The sequence below is a fragment of the Podarcis melisellensis genome (assembly GCF_964234715.1).
Source record: "Podarcis melisellensis genome assembly, chromosome: 2".
NCBI lineage: Eukaryota > Metazoa > Chordata > Lepidosauria > Squamata > Lacertidae > Podarcis > Podarcis melisellensis.
Window position 1 is genome coordinate 106,650,200 of NC_138529.1, and position 19,622 is coordinate 106,669,821.

At 45.3% G+C, this 19,622-nt stretch overlaps 2 long non-coding RNA genes across 2 annotated transcripts; both read right to left on the reverse strand.

The window, feature by feature from the left end:
• Nucleotides 1-3,262: 3,262 nt before the first annotated feature.
• Nucleotides 3,263-10,728, reverse strand: LOC309365347. The gene is made up of 3 exons (XR_014166038.1): nucleotides 10,360-10,728; nucleotides 8,031-8,138; nucleotides 3,263-4,401 (listed from the first exon to the last, which is right to left on the reverse strand). It is a non-coding gene; the product is annotated as an uncharacterized lncRNA (long non-coding RNA).
• Nucleotides 10,729-14,555: 3,827 nt separating this feature from the next.
• LOC309365321 lies at nucleotides 14,556-18,189 on the reverse strand. The gene is made up of 3 exons (XR_014166006.1): nucleotides 17,992-18,189; nucleotides 16,869-16,979; nucleotides 14,556-14,998 (listed from the first exon to the last, which is right to left on the reverse strand). It is a non-coding gene; the product is annotated as an uncharacterized lncRNA (long non-coding RNA).
• Between the last annotated feature and the right edge of the window lie 1,433 nt (nucleotides 18,190-19,622).

Genomic DNA, 19,622 nt, shown 5'->3' on the forward strand with positions numbered 1-19,622 from the left:
TATGTGTTATTCTTAGTATTAACTAATGAGACCTATAATGGAAGGAGTGTGTTTGCAAGGGTTTGGGGTATGCAGGCCTCCATCAGAGACAGTTTGGATGATATGCAGGCACTGAGTGGATTTCTGTGCAACCATTTTGACCTTGCCCCAGATACTCCCACAGCTTGTAAGTTGGACGAATTAAATTGAACCCTTTTTCCTCAAAAAGACTGCACCAGAATCCTCAGTAAAATGCTGTTTTACAATGAACCATAGAAACGAGTATTGTGTAGCGGGGGGAGGAGGGGGGAGAACGAAAAAAAGAAATTTAGAGGGCTCCGTCTGCCACAACAGTACGTTTTGGAATATCCCAATCACTCAGTCACCAGGACGATACAACAGGAAACCAGTCCTCTCTCCAAATGCAAAAACTGAATTCACTGGAGGATGATCTGTTAGAGCCAGCAATTTATTTTCAAGGCTGGATCTAGACGCATCAAAAAAAGTGTTTCAGGAAAACATGTTGTAAACTTCATAAAGGGAAATCACGTTGGCAAAAAGATGGGATTCCACAGCACCATCTGGTGGCACGATGTTATAAAGTATATGAAGCATTTTTTCTTTACTAATGTAGCTGAACCCCGAGTTCCCCCTGGATTCCCAAACTACGCTCTTTCTGTTCCCCTCAACATCCAATAATGTATTTCAATGTAGAAAGAGTCCTGAATACTTTTCTGATTAATCCGTTCTCTACACTCTTTGCAAAAGGTTTGCTGTGCTGAGACGGTCGCACCCATTTGTCCCTTGGCAGAAAAAGAAACAGGCAACAAATAGCAGTAGTAGCTTAACTTATGGTAAGGAAGATGTTGCTCATGTTTGAAGAATCAGGTTCAATGCAGCCATTGTACACGGCCGGGGGGCATCTCAGCTCACCTGATCCTGGTGGGTTTGGAAAGTGCATGAGGCTTTCGGCAATATGCTGGGGTATCTCTGAAATGCAAGGGTGATGAGGGCTGTGGTTCTCTTCAGCTGTTTGGTGTACTGGTATACCTATTGTTAGCTGAAATCCTAATGGGCGGAGGGACCAATGTTGAACACAGTGTCCTAGACCTCCATTCCCACCTGATACAGTGGTACCTCGGGTTACATACGCTTCAGGTTACATACGCTTCAGGTTACAGACTCCACTAACCCAGAAATAGTGCTTCAGGTTAAGAACTTTGCTTCAGGATGATAACAGAAATTGTGCTCCGGCGGCGCGGCAGCAGCAGGAGGCCCCTTAGCTAAGTGGTGCTTCAGTTTAAGAACAGTTTCAGGTTAAGTACGGACCTCTGGAATGAATTAAGTGTTGTGTATTGAGTCAAAGGATTTTATATCTGTATTATTATTGTCTGTATTTGCATTAGGGTAAAGTAACTGCCTTTTGGTTCCAGAGGGTACAGCTACTATTGGTTCATTTAAGCTGCAGTATTTGGATCCTCTGTCTTATTGGTTTCCTCCAAAAGGCAGGACTGTGATTGCCTGATATTGTTCCCTCCAAAATGTATCCTTTCTAGCTAGTTCCCTGTCCCTATAAATGTAGCTCTCCCCTCCTCAGGCCTTAGTCTTGTTTGCTTTAATAAAGAAGTGTTACTAGAGAACTGTCTCCAGCATATTATGTCAAGAGAGCTGAAATCACAAACCCCACGTCACAACAACTGGCGACGAAGGTGGGATCTGGAATGCTGAGGAGCGGTTAAACGCAGCCCTGCCTCAGAGTCCGGATTGTAGCTAAGAACAAGACTCACTGGCCAGCTGAGAAGATGACCCTGCCCACAGTACAATGGAGAGTCCAAGGGTATTGGAGCCCTTCCAGCCATCAGAGCCCCACACGTGGGAAGACTCCGTCAAACGCTTCGAGTTCTTCGCAGTGGCTCAAGGGATCACCGATGCCAGCAAAAGAAGGGCCACATTCCTGAGCTACTGTGGGCCTGAGATCTTCAAGCTGGCCAAGGCATTGCTTGCTCCAGCGAAGCTAAGTGAGACATATGCGTATGAATATAAATCCTCCGTCCAGTCACGCTTCCTCTGGGCAGCTCTGCTTGGAAGCGCTGACCTGGCAGGATAGCAGCAGAGTAAATGCAGCGGTCCTGAGTCCATGTGAGAAAGGGATAAATTAAGTCCAAAGACAGATCGGTTCTTATCTCTAGAAGTGTTTATTTACAAGCCATAAATCCATCGGAAACCTCCGCCATTCCGGCATCTCTCCATGCTTCCAAAAGCACACACATTCACAGCCTCTCCGTTGAGCTGTGTCTCTCAGGCAGAATCGAAATGAACTCTGCCTACAGGCTGTGACGCACTCCTTTGCGTCAAGCTCCTCCCAGATACAGGACACCACGGAGTTTTAACCCTGTTTGTTCCAAACTCCACAAGACATCTCTCAAAGATATTCTTGCCTGCCTAACAAGCTATTTGGCGCCTACTGAGACCAAGATGGCCCGGCGGATGGAGTTTCATAAGAGGCAGCAGCATGCTGGGGAGTCTGTATCTGCATTTCTAGCTGAACTGCGGAAGCTCGCTCAGCACTGCGACTTCAAAGATCTGGAAGAGACTCTCCTGGATCGGTTTATTGGTGGTCTGAGCAGCAAGAAAGCCAGAAGATGCATCGTGGCTAAAGAAGAGGTTACCCTGGCTTCAGCCTTGAAGGAGGCCACCGCCACGGAGAATTATGAAAGAGAGGAGCTTGATGCCAGTCGCAGGGCCCCTAAGCCACATATAGAAGTTGCGCATGCCATGGACGAGCTACTCCGAGCCAGAGCCCAGTCCGTGGGGTCGAGTCAGTGCGTCAGGCCTGCACAGTGCACAAAGATCACCGAGGCAGGTGCCCTGGTTGTGGTGGAAACCATGAGCGGAAGAGTTGTCGTTTCCGGGATGCTATGTGCCGGATGTGCGGGAAGACAGGGCACATCGCCAGGGTCTGTAGATCGGCGGCGTTGGGAGCGACAGGAGCACCTAGACTGGAGCATCGCAGACCGCCCACAGCAAACCATGTTCTTAAGGACTGCCACTACGTAACGGACCTCTGGAATGAATTACGTACTTAACCTGAGGTACCACTGTACTATCTTATGTGAAAAGAATGCCTGTTCCTTCCAATTCACAAGACATTATATGAGGCTGGGAGGAACCTTCTTGATTTTTGCCTTTGTTTGCATACATTTGGACACCATTTTGAAGCCAGAACACAGACTGGAAGCAAACTATAGACCACAAGTTCACTTGCAAACTTTATTGAAAGCATCTGATAAAACAATATTACAAGGTATTACTCTCACGTTATTTCTGCATGCAAATCTAGCAATCGTTTTAACTATTATTATCGAACTCTATGATTGGCCACCTAGAACTCCCACCAGTCCACACTACTTAAAAGCTTTGCTATGTTCCAGTTACATTGCAATCATCAGGAAAGAGAAAAGAGAACATTTGAGTGCTCCAAACAAGGAGGGGTTGGGAAGAACAGAGGGGTTCCATGAGCTCCAGGAAGAAATGAATTGAGAATCTGATGGACAGGACCCAGGAGAGTCCAAATAGAAGTGGTTCCAGACTCCCCCCAACCATCCTGACTGACTGTGTGGAAGGAGATCTTCTAAGAACGTGATTAAGAGCTGATAAATAATCAGGGTCCTGTCAGAATTAGGGCAGATGCCTGTTATGCCAAATGTATGATCCCTATCTAGGAATGGGGCTCATGATCATTCAGAGTTTGCAGAGAATCATGAGACTCAGACAGAGAACAGACCAAGATAGAAAACTGTCCTATGACTTGAGGCAGATGGTTTTGCTCACGAGCATGCAGAGACCATCCAAGTTCGCCCTCTAGTTTAATGAATCTCATCACCATCCGTAACACAAGCGAATGCTTTGGATAAAATTTTCTGTGATTTGCCCAGTTCTAGCAAGGGAGGGGAACTCTGGCCTCTGGGCATAAGGAAGCATTCTGGTCTTCCCCATTTGGCACAAGAGGCTATTTCAGAAGACCCTCAGCCCAGCCCACATCCACCCTACGCCTGACTTCATATGAGGTCAGGTGTGGGGAAGGTAAGAGTAGACAGTGTAAAGCACTGCTTGGTAGGTGTCTATGAACTCATCAAGGAACATCCCATCCCACCCTCTTGCTGAAGTCAATTGCACACTTTTGCGGAGAGAAGTTACAGTGAAGGAATGCATAAATGAGTGGACACAAATGGGTGGTCCTCTTCTCTGGAACAGGGAGGAGGAGCAGTTTAGGAACAGAATAGTAAAATCAGTCAAAACATAAGTCAGTTTCACAGCACGACGTTTTCATTTTCGTTGCACCTGATATTTCCCTTCCACATGCCCTTTTGATATGTTCAGGGCCACAGTCTTTGAAGGCTTTCAGCAATTCACCTGTTTCAACTGGAGAGAGAGAGAGAGAGAAGTATCTTTGTTGAGATTAACCAGTCAATGAAGATAATTTTATTGTATTAGTCCAAAATCCATACCAAAAGAGAGGACAAAGGTTACTCCTCTTCCAACTATACTTTACATTTTGAACTCAATCTTGAAAAGTATACTTAAAACAGACATTTGAATTTATTTTGCTAAAGCTACTTAAGTGTCAACATTAAAATAAAAGTAGGTTAAAGCATATGCAAAATATATGTCTAAATAAAACAAACCCTTAAATCTCAGAATCTCCACCCTTGTTGTCAAGGATAAATCCCAAATATTTTCCCTTCAGACTGAAAAATAGGCCACTTTCCAAGTGACATGCCAGTTCCTTGATGCAGAAACCTCTCCAACATTTCATCTTCTTAAGCAAGGTCCCTCTACGTAATGTGGCTTAATATAAGAATATAGCTGGCATTCAAGACTTTAATGAGGTAACTCTTCCATTACTGCTGGAAGACTGTTGCCCAGTCTGCCTTGCAGTGATATGTCCATGAATCTCCCCAGCTTCACAACTGAATCCATGTGTTCAAAATGGAGTTGGGGGAAAGCTCTCTAATGCTCCATTTTCATTGGAAATGCTTGGTATTTTTCGTATTGCTGCTGAGACTTTGCACTTGCCAACCAATGCACTGCCATGTGATATTACGCTACGCATCATGCACCATGTTGATGAGGAAAGGGACAGCTCTGTCAATTGCTCATTGACTGCTTTGATAAAATATGTTACTCCTTACATTACCAAGTCAATTCGGAGCCTGACCAGAAAATTTGAACTGTTGTAGTAAATTTATTACCGCATTGGCCCGAATATAAGCCTCATTTCCCCCCCAAATTCCAACAGTGAAAAGTTCAAGTACGGCTTATATCCGTGCCCTTACACCAATGGCAAAGTGGCGCAGCTCCGCCCCCCCCCCCGGAAGCAGCCCGGAAGCACGGGGCAATGGCGCACTGCTCGCCCACCGCTCCCAAGCCTTCCCCAAGCCACCAGAAAGAAGGTGGAAGGCCGCCAGCACAGCGGTGTGGCTCCCCCCAGGAAGCAGCCTGAGTATTATCTTTTTTCTCTCCCCCCCCTTCAATTCTAAAAGTGTGGTTTATTTGTGGGTGCGGCTTATATTCATGCCAATGCGGTACTCCCTAGAGAAACTTTGGGCTCTTCCATTTATTGAGTATTCATCCTGACTTGCTCATATTAGATGATCAATGTGGAGGCCACGTATGTTTTATGACATCATGAATCTCCAATAAAAGGGGCAGCAAGACATTACAATATAGAAGTTGTTCCATTTTCTTGAGGTTTATTCCTCTACTATTTAGGAAATATGCCCGTTTGTTGTTTAGTCATTTAGTCGCGTCAGACTCTTCGTGACCCCATGGACCAGAGCACGCCAGGCACTCCTGTCTTCCGCAGTTTGGTCAGACTCATGTTTGTAGCTTCGAGAACACTGTCCAACCATCTCGTCCTCAGGCGTCCCCTTCTCCTTGTCCCCTCCATCTTTCCCAACATCAGGGTCTTTTCCAGGGAGTCTTCTCTTCTCACGAGGTGGCCAAATACTGGAGCCTCAGCTTCATGACCTGTCTGATTTCCTTAAGAATGGAGAGGTTTGATCTTCTTGCATGGGACTCTCAAAAGTCTCCTCCAGCACCATAATTCAAAAGCATCAATTCTTCGGCGATCAGCCTTCTTTATGGTCCAGCTCTCACTTCCATACATCACTACCAGGAAAACCATGGCTTTAACTATATGGACCTTTGTTGGCAAGGTGATGTCTCTGCTTTTTAAGACGCTGTCTAGATTTGCCATGCCTTTCTCCCAAGGAGCAGGCATCTTTTAATTTCGTGGCTGCTGTCACCATCTGCACTGATCACGGAGCCCAAGAAAGTAAAATCTCTCACTGCCTCCATTTCTTCCCCTTCTATTTGCCAGGAGGTGATGGGCCCAGTGGCCATGATCTTCGTTTTTTTGATGTTGAGCTTCAGACCATATTTTGTGCTTTCCTCTTTCACCCTCATTAAAAGGTTCTTTAATTCCTCCTCACTTTCTGCCATCAAGGTTGTGTCATCTGCATATCTGAGGTTGTTGATATTTCTTCCGGCGATATTAATTCCGGCTTGGGATTCATCCAGCCCAGCCTTTCGCATGATGAATTCTGCAAAAAAGTTAAATAAGCAGGGAGACAATATACAGCCTTGCCGTACTCCTTTCCCAATTTTGAACCAATCAGTTGTTCCATATCCAGTTCTAACTGTAGCCTCTTGTCCCACATAGAGATTTCTCAGGAGACAGATGAGATGGTCAGGCACTCCCATTTCTTTAAGAACTTGCCATAGTTTGCTGTGGTCGACACAGTCAAAGGCTTTTGCATAGTCAATGAAGCAGAAGTAGATGTCTTTCTGGAACTCTCTAGCTTTCTCCATAATCCAGCACATGTTTGCAATTTGGTCTCTGGTTCCTCTGCCCCTTCGAAATCCAGCTTGCACTTCTGGGAGTTCTCGGTCCACATACTGCTTAAGCCTGCCTTGTAGAATTTTAAGCATAACCTTGCTAGCGTGTGAAATGAGTGCAATTGTGCGGTAGTTGGAGCATTCTTTGGCACTGCCCTTCTTTGGGATTGGGATGTAGAATGATCTTCTCCAATCCTCTGGCCACTGCTGAGTTTTCCAAATTTGCTGGCATATTGAGTGTAGCACCTTAACAGCATCATCGTTTAAAATTTTAAATAGTTCAGATGTCTTCTAAAAGTCAGATAGTTGTTTATTTCTTTGACATCTGAGGGGAGAGCATTCCACAGGGCGGGCGCTACTACCGAGAATGCCCTCTGCCTGGTTCCCTGTAACTTCGTTTCTTGCAGTGAGGAAACCGCCAGAAGGCCCTCAGAGCTGGACCTTGGAGAAGTATCCAGTGAATGAAGATAATTTTATTCAATTAGTCCAATAATACAACATGAATGATGGGGGTGGAGATGCTCCTTCAGGTATACTGGACAGAGGCCATTTTGGGCTTTAAAGGTCAGCACCAACACTTTGAATTGTGCTTGGAAACGTACTGGGAGCCAATGTAGGTCTTTCAGGACCAGTGTTATGCGGTTTCAGTGGCCACTCCCAGTCACTATTCTGGCTGCCTCATTCTGGATTGGTTGTAGTTTCCGGGTCACCTTTAAAGGTAGCCCCACATAGAGCGCATTGCTAGTCCAAGTGGGAGATAAGCAGAGCATGCACCACTCTGGCGAGGCAGTCCATGGGCAGGTAGGGTCTCAGCCTGCGTACCAGATGGAGCTGGTAGACAGACACAGAATTGACCTGTGCCTCCATGGACAGCTGTGAGTCCAAAATGACTCCCATGCTGCGCACCTGGTCCTTTAGGGGCACACTTACCCCATTCAGGACCAGGGAGTCCTCCACACCCTTCCACCTCCTGTCCCTCCAAAACAGTACTTCTGTCTTGTCAGGATTCAGCCTCAATCTGTTAGCCGCCATCTATCCTCCAACTGCCTCCAGACACTCACACAAGGACACAAGTATGGTACAAGGACTTTGTTTTCTACACTGAGGCCCACCATAAAAAAGGAGGAACGTTGACAGGAGAGTCTCCTTACCTGAAAAGGTTTCTACAAATATACAGAATGATGCCTCACATGTCAGATCATTCGGTACGCATGGCTCGCCAGGGCTTTTTATGATGCATCTTCTGCATTTCACAGCATCTGTTGTAAGAGACAGAATTTCATTGGTGGAAGGACCAATTGATATTCATTGCCCTAACCCACCAAAATCCTGTCAGCCCACATAGCTGTCAGCAGAGACCCCAGAACAGAAATAGTATAATCTTTTTTCCCTTGGACAGTTGGACAAAATTTGCATTTCTGTGTATATATTAAGAGATGGAAATTGTACGTAAATTTGTAGCACGCTCCTGTGGCCTGAGACTAGCAACACCTTCCGCCTAGACAGCTGGACCTTCTTTCTCGAAGATGGCACACTCTGAATCGAAGCAATCGTCTGGGGGCCACTAGGGGCACATTGGAAGATGGCCGACAATACCATCTCTCTGACCCACACGGGGTAATTAAGAGGCTGTTATGGGAGTAGGCAGTGTGGTGCAGTGGTTAAGAGCGGTAGTCTTGTAATCTGGGGAACCGGGTTCGAGTCTCCGCTCCTCCACATGCAGCTCCTGGGTGACCTTGGGCTAGTCACACTTCTCTGACGTCTCTCAGCCCCACTCACCTCACAGAGTGTTTGTTGTGGGGGAGGAAGGGAAAGGAGAATGTTAGCCGCTTTGAGACTCCTGAAGGGGAGTGAAAGGCGGGATATCAAATCCAAACTCCTCTTCTTCTTCTTCTTCTTCTTCTTCTTCTTCTTCTTCTTCTTCTTCTTCTTCTTGGCAGCCTCCCTTGTTGCCTCATGGAAATGGGGAACCCTGCCCTTGCCTGCTGTGCCCATAAATCACCCCCTAATTCGAAAGAAGGGGGTGAGGGCCCTAGGCAGAATGTCCCCATGTGGACCTCGGCTCTCCTGGACCCTGTCTCTGATCGCGCACTAGCTGCAGCAATTTGGAATAATTAATTACAAAAGAAGCAAATGGACACATTGAAAAAGTCTGCTAATTTAAGTGACCTCTGCAAAAGAAGACGACGGGTCAGAGAAACAGGAATATTTTACGATGAAGATACACCAAAGGCTGGGTATGCTGACAACGGGACTGAATGGGAGGGGAACCTTTTTTACTTTCCTTCTATGTGATTTACAAGAACCCCTCCTCATTAGAATTGTTGGTTGAACTGACCCAAGCAGGATGATTAAGGTCTGTGTGGAGATAAACTTTAACCAAAAGTATGCTTTATGGAGATCGAGAAGCAATAAGAGCTTTTGGAATGGCGCAGCAATTAATTCGGAGTCGCCATCTTGCCAAAGGATTTATAGCCGGGAGGAAGAACGGACTTGTTTTCAGACTGCATTCCTGGTGAATCTCCTCAGAGGTTTTGAGAAAGGAGGCAGATTGGTGAAGATTAATGACACTAAGACTGTTTTGATGTATGGAAGTGATGTTACATGGAAAACGTCTGGATATGGCTACTGGATAAAATAATAATAATATCCATGCTGGATTACAAACTGTTTTAACCAGCTTGTGGAGTCTATCAGAGGTCACAAAGAGAAAGGAAAAATATATGAAAATAACAACAAGAGATGTGGAAAAACAATAAGAAAGGACTGGATAGTACTGTGAACATCATAAGGTTAGATTTGTGAACATTAAAACAGCAGTAAGAAGCAAGAAGTTGATTGGATCCCTTTCGGAATTTGAAATATGGGTTCACCCAACAAAAATTTAAAATTTGGCTGTGTAATTTGGAATTTATGTAATTTGGTTTGATTTGATGTGATTGGTCGGTTAATTAAAAAATATTCTTAAAATAAAAAGAATCGAAGCAATCGTCAGTCGGGTTTTCTATGGATTGACGTTTGTTTGGATTCAGCCGAAAGTAGTGAGTTTTCCTGAAGAAAGTGGTGGGGGGAAATGGAAAACCCCTTGGCCCTTGCCTCAAAAGCACAGGATGAGCAGCAGTGTGCATGAGCCCTAAATCTCTCCAACTATACACATGCAACAAGAGGTGGGTGATTTGATTCACTTCTACAAACATAGTGAACTGCCTTGTCTATTTTGCCGCATTATCAGGATACGCCACGATCTTCTCTGTGAAATGTTCAACTGGAGATGGTAGATAAGGGATTAACTTGGGGCTTTCTTCAACGAAAGGCAAGAGCTCTAACACTGAAATATCACAACCCCACTGAAAGAGGCATATATTCCACTCTTGCCCCAAAGTACATCCCCTCCGGATTGCTCATAGATTCAACCCATGTAGAAGAGTGGCTTATTCTTGCTTCACCTGTTCAGGGACAGGAAGTGGGGACCATACTTACCTCCAGTCCTGAAGCAAAGCAGAACACAGAATGTGAGTAGCCAGACCTGAAGGAGACGTGGCCTTCGATTACCAAGGAACAAGCTCTGCTCCATTGGAATGCCTTTTGTATGGAGAGACAGCTTTGGAAGGCTAGCAGCTGAGAAAACGCAGGTTTCCAGGGCAGGCAGGAACACACTGCGCAGTTTGAGGAGCCGAGTTCAAGACATCCAATATATAAGGCCAAAAGGAACCTTCTTGGCTTCTTGCCTCATCCTGGTGGCCTTTAAAGGTCCAAGGAGCCTTTGGCAATATCCTGAGTTGACAGTGAATAATAGCAAGGATTGAGGCAGTGGTTGCCTTGGGCCATTTCAGGCACAAAGTGCTATTTGTTAGGACAAATCCAAATGGGCTGAGGGGTCAGCTGAATGCTGCACAGAACGTCCCAGATCTCATCTTTTGTGAAAGAATTGCTTGCTCCTTTCATTGGGGTCCCTGTTCAGCTCTAGGTTTCAATTGTGACACGAAGACGTTCTGAGCAGCCAATTCTCAAATAGCTGCATTCTGGCTTGATCATCCATATTGCTAAAAAAGTTCTGTTAGAAGGAGCTCACTTTTTTATTCTGTTGCTGCTCACAGCAGTATGAAAGGTGTGCACAAGTACCGTATTTTTCGCCCTATAGGACACAACGTCCCATAAGGCGCACCTAGTTTTTTGGGGAGGGAAATAAAGGGGGGGAAATTATTATTTTTTCCCAGGCGCGGGGCTGGGGCAGGGGAGGCCCGCCCGAGCTTCCCCCGACTCCAGGCCCCAAACAGGCAGCTCTCTGCAAGACCTGGGAGCCCAGCTTCTTTCGGAGAGGTCCACGAAGCCTGGACGTGCTGAGCTCAGCTCGCGCAGGCTTCAGCATGCAGGCAAATCTCCGCAAGCAGCGGGAGTGCTCTGTCTTAGACAATGTTCAAAGACATAGGACCCGGAAATCAAAGCAGGTGAGCCCATGTCATACATTTTCCTCCTGATGGATTTTCGTGGCTCCACAGCATTGGTTATAGATGCCAGTTTAACAAGTTATCAGTAGGTTTGTGTGGTAAAGTATCAATTTACCACCATCAGCTGAAGGGCAAGTTTTGCTACCACTGTTCCCAAGTGCATTGATTGCCTTTCCTCTGTTTGGAATGAATGACGACTCTTCACTTGCAGGGGAGTAGGTCAGGTGTTGCAGTTGAGAGATCTATGGGCAGAAGCTGAAATCTGTTCTCTGACTTTTGACCGCTATACCCAGGATGTCCCACCCACCTGCCCCTAGTTAGAAAACCCAGTCTTGCTCTAGATAGAAAAATCTGGTAATAACTGGTAGTAACTGGTCAGCTTCTGAAAAACAACGGTTGCTTGGCTTGAGGAACCAGCTTCAACATAGCCATTGTATAAAGCCAATAGGAATCTTATTAGCATCTCAGGGCACCTGATCCTGATGGGGTTGGTGGGTACAAGAAGCCTCTGGCAACATGCTGGGGTGTCTCTTGGGAACAAAAAGATGTGGGGAGTGGCTGCCTTTCAGTATTGGGGGTAAAATGAGCTGATTGTTAGGATAAATCCTGATGGACTGAGGGAATAGCCAAATGTTGTACAGAATGTCCCAGACCTCTGTGGCCACCTGATAGTATCTAACATGGAAGGAACACCTGTTTCTCTCAGTTAACAAGACCTCTATTATATAAGGCTAAGAGAAACCTTCTTGGTTTCTTCTCTCATGTTGGTGAGCTTGAACGGTGCAAAGGTAAAAGGTAAAGGACCCCTGGACAGTTAAGTGCAGTCAAAGGCGACTCTGGGGTTGCGGCGCTCATCTTGTTTTCAGGGCAAGGGAACTGGCATTTGTCCACAGAGAGTTTTCCGGGTCATGTGGTCTGTATTACTAAACAGCTTCTGGAGCAACAGGACACTGTGACAGAAACCAAAGCACATGGAAACCCCATTTACCTGCCTGCTACATCAGTAACTATTTATCTACTTGCACTGAACTGAAATACTTTATTGTCACTTGTACAACTTGTATACAGTGATATTGCACTGCCATGCTTTCAAATTGCTAGGTTGGCAGGAGCTGAGACAGAGCAATGGGAGCTCACCCCGTCATGCGGATTTGAACCGCCGACCTTCTGATCAGCATCCCCAAGAGGTTTCGTGGTTTAGACCACAGTGCCACCCACGTGAAGCCTCTGTGAATATGCTGGGGTAGCACTGAAGAGCAACAAAGATGTGGGTAGTAGTTCCTTAAGATGTTAGGTGCATAATGTACTGATTTTTCAGACAAATCAAAATGGGCTACACAGAATGTCCCAGGCTTCTATGAGCACCTGATGGCAGAGTAGATTTTTCCACAGCCAATCAGGGCCTAGGGGCATATTTTCCCAGAACTAAAGGGTATATGTGAATCCCCCTTCTGCTACAATAGTCAGTTTTTGCTGTTCCCAGTGATCCCATAACCAGTATTCCTCCAGGCATGTGCTGATTCTTTCCAACATGGCAGCAGAGATAGTCCAGACATGAGGAAGAGCAAAACATAGAGTGCAAACCGGCATGTCAGAGCAAGTCTGGCCCCCAATCACTCAGACAGAAGACTTGCCCTATTTGAAAGTCCTTTGTGTACTGAGAAAATGGTATTAAAGGGAGCCAGCTGAGAGATAGCACACTTGCAAGACATCCCATGAAATCCCATGAAAAGGTTTTCTGGCCACCTCCATATTTCTTGGAGCCAGATAGCATCCAATAGGAGCTGATACTTTTAACTGGGGAGAGGTGGAAGGTTGGCTGGTTAGTCAGTTGACTGAGGCCCTTTTATTTTGGAATCTGAGTGCAAAAACGTGGAGAAACATAATAACATGCTATGGTCATGTTAATGTTGCCAGATGCTGACTGGGCTTGTGTGATTTGTGTATGGGATTCTATTTGAAGACTGCCATATATGATGCAAGAGTGTTATGCAGAATGGAGGATCTGCTTTGTTGTATTTTTGTCTGTGCTTGCCGGAAGCTGGAGGGAAAGCAGGAGAGGGAGAGGAAGTGCTGCTGAGCACAGAAGTCTGTTGCAAAGCATGGGATATGGCCCATACTTTTAAAATAGGCAGGAACAGAAAATATAAGGTACAGTGATTTATTGTGTGATCAAGATACAAAAATTACACAGGAACCAAAATAGAACACAGACCACAACTTCATTTTTAAACTTTATTGAAGGAAAGCATTATCGCAAAAGGTACAACAAATATTGCAAGCTATTATTCTCACATTTTTTTCTGCATGCAAAACTAGCAGTAATTTTAACTATTATTATTGATCTCTATCTTGATTGGCCACCTAGAACTCCCTCCAGTCCAAACTACTTGAAAGCCTTGCTACGTTCCAATTACATGGCAATGCTCAATAAAGTGAAAAGAGAATATTTGAGCTCTCCAACCAAGGAGGGGTTGGGAAGAACAGGATCCGATGAGCACCAGGAAGAGATGAATTGAGAATCTGATGGATGTGACCTAGGAGAGTCCGAATGGAAGTGGCTCCAGCCTCCCCCCTGACAATCCTGACTGTGAGTATCGGTTGGGATGCTCTAACAAGGCAATTAAGGACTGACCTTGAGACATTTGAAGGCAGTCCTGTATCAAGAAGTTTTCAATGTCAGATGGTTTGTTGTATTTTTATATTCTGTTAGAAGCTTCCTAGAGTTTTCAGGCCCAGGGTGTGCACCCTTCCTCCGCTCAAGTGAGCTACCAATAAATGGGGCCACACAGTGCAATGAGATCAAATCAGGCCACAATTTTATTGACTACAGATGAAGTGGTTTGGCCATAGGCATTGGCTAAGCATTTATTTCTGGTCTGCCTACCAGAAATGACATCAGGGTCAACCCGGCAGTGAGAATTCCTATGACTTACATCAAAAAGGGGGATCCCCGCAGGGATCTCCACCCCTAGGAACACTGAGGCCCAAGCCCCCCTCCCACTTGGGCAAATGGACAGAAGCAACTCCATCACAGACCCCTTTAACAGCATACCCTAACAGCTTAACCCCCGGGAGTAGACCTGAGGGAATCCTGATTGTTCCCTCTCTGCCCCAGCCTTGGCCAAATTGTGAGGCTGAAGAAGACCAGGATTTCAAGCCAGGAGCATGAGCCGAAGGGGGTACCTAAAATGGGGTAAATGAACATCTGGAGCTCCAAATTTAAGATGAGTGGGGAACAATTTTTTTATTATTAGTGTTATTGTTATTATTACTATTGCTATCAGTGGTGTACTAGTGGTTGCAGTGGTAGAATCGCAGTCTTGGGGTGGGGTTTGTTGCTTTTCTGTGTTTGCTCTGTCTTTTGAATTAAAATGGCAGGAGGAAGACCAGACATCCGTCAAAAGCAAAGGATATGAAATGTTCTAATATTATGTCTTTCAAAGGAGAAAGTGAAAGAGAAGGAGAAAGATTGGCTGCCCACCCTTTACCATGAAGTTTCTGGATGGGTTAAAACAATACAAGAATACAACAGTAAAATCAGTCAAAACAGAAGTCGGTTTCACAGCAATGTACTTTAAGTTTTTCTCCTGTTTTCGTTTCTGTTCCACAGAGCTTTTTATTCTCAGCTTTGCCACAGAATTTCATGATCTTCAAGTTTTGGTTTTCACCTGGCGAGAGAAAGAGAAGTGCTTATGCTGATGCTAACTGGTGAGTGGAGTCCAAAGTGTTAGGATTCCTGCTCCATGTTTGCAGTCATGGGATTGTTTTCTATCACATGACGGTGTATGTTTTCATTCCACAGTGTGGGAAGTGACAGAGACAGGATGTGTATGTTACTGTGCTTCCGTGATGTAGGACTATTGTCCTTTCTCTTTTCTGTCTGATGAGAAAGAGGAAGGAGCTAAGTCAGAATGCTCCAAGTGTATTATCTGTAAATAAAAGTGGTTTAGCCAAAAGGCTGTGCTACTGAGTTTGTTAAACAAACTGCTAACACCCTGCTGTTCCTAAGCGTGCTAATGCCACTTGGTATGGTGATGTTTGGGCTAGAGAAAGCTTTGGAAGCTCCCGTCAGACCAGGAGGGAGAGAACATGCCAGTTGGGCCTGTGTCTCTACCAGGGTCCTACACATGAGTAGGACAATCCTAACACATAGTTCATACCAAAAGAAAAGCTCACAGCACATTGAAATAAATTCCATTTTAAGCTCCACTGACAAATGCATACCTAAAACTGATCCCCCCCTTCTAAAATTACTAAAGTGTCAACATTAAAATAAAATAAAATAAAACATATGCAAAATACATGTCTAAATAAAACAAATCCTTAAATCTCAGAATCTGAACCACTGTTGTCTAGGATAAATCCCAAATACCTTTCCTTCAGACTGAAAAATAGGCTACTTTCCAAGTGACATGCCAGTTAGATCCTTGAAGCAGAAACCTCACTTTTCCTGTCCCTCTCCAACATTTCATCTTCTTAAGCAAGGTCCCTCTACGTAATGTGGCTTAATGTAAGAATATAGCTGGCATTCAAGACTCTAATGAAGCAGCTCTTCCAGTTCTGCTGGAAGACTGTTGTACAGTCTGTCTTGCAGTGATATGTCCAGGAATCTCCCCAGCTGCACAACTGAATCCATGTGTTCAAAATGGAGTTGGGGAAAAGCTTTCTAATGCTCCATTCATTGTAAATGCCCAGTGTTTCTCATATTGCTGCTGCAACTTTGCACTTGTCAAGCAATGCACAATATTTGACAAGGAAAGGTCAGCTCTGTCAATTTGTTCATGAACCAATTAGAGAAGCCGGTTTCTGATTTGATTCTGGAATGCCCCACTTTATCTTAGTAAAAGGTAAAGGTACCCCTGCCCGTACGGGCCAGTCTTGACAGACTCTGGGGTTGTGCGCCCATCTCACTCAAGAGGCCAGGGGCCAGCGCTGTCCGGAGACACTTCCGGGTCACGTGGCCAGCGTGACAAAGCTGCATCTGGCGAGCCAGAGCCACACACGGAAACGCCATTTACCTTCCCGCCAGTAAGCAGTCCCTATTTATCTACTTGCACCCGGAGGTGCTTTCGAACTGCTAGGTTGGCAGGCGCTGGGACCGAGCAGCGGGAGCGCACCCCGCCGCAGGGATTCGAACTGCCGACCTTTCGATCGGCAAGTCCTAGGCGCTGAGGCTTTAACCCACAGCGCCACCTGCGTCCCATCACTTTATCTTAGGATGTGCCTATTTTCATTGGAGAAATGTTGGAGGGTATGGAGGTCTCCCAAGCAATCTGAAGGCAATCCTATATGGGGAAGGTTTTCTTTTTAAAAAAAAAAATGTTTAATGTTTTATTATGTTTTTATGCATGTTGGAAGCTGCCCAGAGTGGCTGGGGCAACCCAGTAAGATGTGTGTGGTATAAATAGTATAATTACCATTGTGGAATGGGATATTCCCATTTTCATCGGAGAAATGAAGAGGTTACCAGAGCACAGAAGAGGCAAATCCTAGTCACATCATCAAAAAGGAGGAACATAGACAGAAAAGCCTCCTTACCTGACAATCTTTCTGTCATTACACAGAATGGCCCCTCACATGTCTTCGCCTTTGATCCACACGGCTTGTCACGACCTGTTGGCATGCATTTTCTGCATTTTACAGCATCTGCTGTAGGAAGCACAAAAATTGTTTTATTGTTTCTCCCTGAAAGCATCACCTTCACCCACTGGTCACCAAATCTGGGGCTTCATTAGGAGGTAGACAAGGAGTCTGAAGCCCGGCGACTCCTACCACTTCCCTCATTTATATCAATTTTCTTTCCTGGATGTACTGCAAAGCATAGTACCAAGCGAAACCCCTTTCTTTAATTTGGGATGGGACCAAAAGATTTTCAATATCCCAACCCACCAAAATGCTGTGGGCACACATAGCTGTCAGAATAGATCCTAGAGCATTAGGATTCTTTTCCCCATGGAAAGTCGGACAAAATTTACACCTCTGTGGATGAGAAAACTCTATGCAGATTCATAGCATGCTCCTGTGCCCTTAATCTAGCAACACATTCCACCCAGACAAGGGAATCCTCTTTTTTCCAAAGATGGCGCTCCCAGAAGAAAAGCAGCTTTCTCCCTCAATGGAAGCTTAACTCTGTCCTGAAATGAGCTCTAAGCTCACCCCTATTTATCTACTTGCACTGGTGTGTTTTTAAACTGCTAGGTTGGCAGCACCTGGGACAGAGCAATGGGAGCTCAACCCACCACAAGGATTTAAACCACCAACCTTCCAATCGGCAAACCTAAGATGCTCAGTGGTTTAGACCACAACACCACCACTACACATATACCAGGCGTTGGGCAGCCTGATTAACTCCTACATACATACAGAGCTGCCTTCCAGCATTTCAAGCTACCTGTCCATTTTGCTCCTTTATTGTTCCCAGAGTCTCAAGATGTCCCACCCTCTCTTCCTGAAACCTTTGGACTGGAGATGCTAACGGATTAACCTGGGGCTTTCTGCATGAAAGCATGTACCATAACACTAAATTATTGCAAACTCATGGCAGAAGACATTTCCCCCTTACCACCCCAAAGTATATCTCTCCTGCTACTAATAAAGTCAACCTATCTAAAACAGTGGCTTATTCTTCTTTCACCTCTTCTGGAATGGGGGCAATACTTACCTCCAGTCCTGAGGCAAAGCAGAACACAGAATGTAAGTAGCCAGACCTGAAGCAGACGTTGCCTTCGATTACCAAGAAACAAGCTCTGCTCCATTGGAATGCCTTTTGTATGGAGAGACAGCTTTCAAAGGCTAGCAGCTGAGAAAACGCAGGTTTCCAGGGCAGGCAGGAACACGCTGCTCGATTTCAGGAGGCGGGTTCAAGACATCCATTATATAAGTCTGGGAGGAACCCTCTTGGCTTCCTGCTTCATCCTGGTGACCTTGGGCCAATATGCTTGGGCCACTCAGATGGGCAGCAGAGAGTGAAGGCGATGGTTGTCTTGGGTCCTTTCAGGCATAAAGTACTGATTGTTAGGACAACCCAAATGGGCTGAGAAATCAGCTGCATGCTGTACAGAATGTCGCGGACCGTGGCAGATGCCTGATGCTATCTTAGGAGGGTTTTCTGTTCAGCTCCAGGTTTCAGTTGTAATAGTAAGATGTGCCGAGCAGGCAACTCTCAACCAGCCTGCAGATGAAACACAATGGGTGACTTCTGGCCAGCCCATATTCCCGAATCATCGTGTTAGCAGCTTTCTTTTGTATCTCACTGCGGCTCATAGTGGAATGAATGATGTGCACAGCCATGTGTTTCTGTTCTCCATGAGTGATAAATAAGTGGTCCTTTGATATTGCATGTATCTCCAACTTTACTCAAAGATGTGGGACATGGAGAGACAGCAGGCTTGAAGACAGACTCTCATTCCTGGCAATCCCATGAACAGATATTCTGGCCACCTCCATATTTCTTGGAGCCAAACCGCATCCAATAGGAGCTGATGCTTTTAATTGGGGAGAGGTGGAAGGTTGGCTGGTTAGTCAGTTGACTGAGGCCCTTTTATTCTGGAATCTGAGTGCAAAGACTTGGAGAAACAGACTAATATGGTACGGTTACATTAATACTTCCAGATGCTGACTGGGCTCATGTGATTTGTGTATGGGATTCTATTTGAAGACTGCCATATATGATGCAAGAGTGTTATGCAGAATGGAGGATCTGCATTGTTTGTTCTGCCCTGTCGTATTCTTGCCTGTGTCTTCCGGAAGCTGGAGAGGCCCAGAGAGGGAAAGGAAATGCAGCTGAGCACAGAGGTCTGTTGCAAAGCATGGGATATGACCCATATAATTAAGATTTCCTCAATTTTGAGGAAAGGAAAATATGAGGTACAGTGATTTCTTTTGTGATCAAGATACAGTAATTACACAGGAGCCAAAATAGAATACAGACCGCAACTTCATTTTTAAATTTTATTGAAAGAAATCATTGATACGTAAGGTACAACAAATAATACAAACTATTATTTTCGCATTATTACTGCATGCAAAACTAGCAGTGATTTTAACTATTATTATTGAACTCTATCATGGTTGGCCACCTAGAACTCCCACCAGTCTAAACTACTTAAAACTTTGCTACGTTCCAGTCACATGGCAATGTTGAGGAAAGAGAACAGAGAACATTTGAGTTCTCCAACCAAGGAGAGGTTGGGAAGAACAGGGCTCCATGAGCTCCAGGAAGAGAGGAATTGTCACCATCCCTAGCACTTGTTGTTGTTTAGTCGTTTAGTCGTGTCCGACTCTTCGTGACCC